Source organism: Hylaeus anthracinus, unplaced genomic scaffold (assembly GCF_026225885.1).
Source record: "Hylaeus anthracinus isolate JK02 unplaced genomic scaffold, UHH_iyHylAnth1.0_haploid 12002, whole genome shotgun sequence".
Lineage (NCBI taxonomy): Eukaryota > Metazoa > Arthropoda > Insecta > Hymenoptera > Colletidae > Hylaeus > Hylaeus anthracinus.
The window spans coordinates 9,001,235-9,003,366 of record NW_026534349.1 but is presented as its reverse complement, the minus strand read 5'-3'; the positions used below and the strand labels follow the sequence as shown (position 1 = coordinate 9,003,366).

Below are 2,132 nucleotides of genomic sequence, written 5' to 3'. Positions count from 1 at the left end.
GGTTTCCGTGGTGTAGTGGTTATCACATCCGCCTAACACGCGGAAGGTCCCCGGTTCGATACCGGGCGGAAACATTTTCTTTTTATCTTGTTGAACGAAGCTACAAGCAAAGACAGACTGAATTTGCAAATATTATGGTTGTACAGATGAAAAACGCTTAAGGTACGAGTACTTCTGTAACGTTAATTTCGTGATAGTCACAGTTAAATTCTTATTCACTGAATTGTTACTTTGCAATGAAGTTTATATAAATTAAAAGCTTAGGTATCCCAACATATATTCTCATTGATAATAATTTTGAAGTAGGCGTGCAAAAGTTTCAATCGTTCAAAATTAGTAACTAGTGGGGTACAAATACTTTAGTGACTCACTGTGTCGTATAACGAAGTACATATCTTTGATCCCACGCGCTAATTAACCACTTTATCGAGTAAACTTTCCTCGATCTTCACGTTCCCGTCGCCGAATCTTAAATTCGACCATCGGTTCCGTTCATTTCCTGGGGCAAGAGAATCGTGGACAAGGAGAAATACGCAACGTCGACGCATGGAGAATCTCGCAAATAGGCAATGCCAGTCGATTAACCGTAAACTACCGATCGCAGCGCGCGAAAGTGCATGCATTATGCAGGAGCTTCGTGTAACGATCCTGTAAACCGGACCGAGAGTATGCCAGGGAGAGCTATCGGGCCTGCCGTGAAACTTTGATCCAGCTTTCGAGAGGCGTAGGATCGCGCGCTATACATAATCGGTATAGCTTCGATCGCGAGCGAATGGCCGACCGGGACCGGTTGGATTTAGACGAACACGCCCCCGAGTTACGCAAACGACCGAGTTCGTTGCTCTGGATATCGAAATTTCTGCCGATCGCCAGGCTACGTTGCGTTAATGGCGAGTTTTCGATAGAGAGTCAATTATTATAGAAAAATACCGACGGGTTTTTTAAAACACTAGACTGGCGAGAGAGGTAGAAAAAGAGACCGCTAAAGTCAAGTACAAGGAATGCTTATATTTTAAAGCTACGTAGCTCCAACATTCGGATTAAAATATTGTGGACTTAAATTCAATTTTAAACAGACATGTAAAAGTAGGATAACTCCTACTTCTAGGAGAGCCTTTAACTAAGTTTAAATGTAATTCGCAGTATTAAATCTACCTGGTAGTCTAACCCTCGCGATGATACGGAAGAGATTAATTCTTTAGGTGGGTTAAAAAGTGGCCCACCGTTTGCTTAGCTTTCAAGTTTCATTGACCAATTTTAATTCAATTGGAAATGCTACGAACTACTCTAAAAGTTATCGACACTTTTATTTTTATTTTTAATCGTGTGCATCTTAACGTGTGAAATTTCAGGTATATTTATAATCTGCCGGCTAAATTTTGTTCGTGTAGATTTGTCTGGTCTATGAATCTATACATGAATATTAAAAATATGTAGAAAATGTATGAGAAAGCACACGGTACAACAACGTCGAATGACATGAACGAGCATGCACGCGAATCGAAAACCTTTACTACCAAAGACTCCATTCTGGTGGCGAAATTGGTTTACTTTCAAACGCGGGAGTGCCGACAATGGCCATTTCACGTCATTGTCCTTCCTTTTTCATACGTGGATATAAAATTCACTGGTCACATTCTCTGGGGCACATATTCTCCGAAAATCCAACAGAAGAAATCGATTATTTCGGCGTTCCCGACAGAAAAGCAGTGGGAATCTTTTATTTCCAAGATTATACTCGTCGTGCTTCTATGCCTGCTTTTATTATTAATGCAAGTCTACTCTTTATCTTTATACTCGTTTGGTCTTCGAATAAAAAGGTACCACTCAAGCGGAACGATGGTTTGCACGCGGGCACTCGGATCGCCCCAGGACTAAAAGTTAACCACGTTTCTCAGCCACCGCGGCAAAACTTTGTAAATAAAACTGTCGCCGCTAAAGTTTTTTTTTTTTTTTTATCGGCAATCAAATTCGGTCCCCTCGACCCGCGATCCGGGCGAACTTCTTCCTCTCGTCCCCTTGGATCTGTGCCCGACACGGGCAGGCGCGAAACGTCACGGGGCCACAACGAGCGACAGAGTAACGAGTGCGGAAGAGGATTTTCGAAGGGGCGGCAACACGTCGGGAAATCC

The 2,132-nt window shown here is 42.5% G+C and overlaps 1 non-coding gene across 1 annotated transcript; it reads left to right on the top strand.

Moving 5' to 3' along the window:
• The first annotated feature begins 1 nt into the window (after position 1).
• Positions 2-74, top strand: Trnav-aac (transfer RNA valine (anticodon AAC)). The gene has a single exon. It is a non-coding gene; the product is annotated as a tRNA-Val (tRNA).
• The last annotated feature ends 2,058 nt before the right edge of the window (positions 75-2,132 follow it).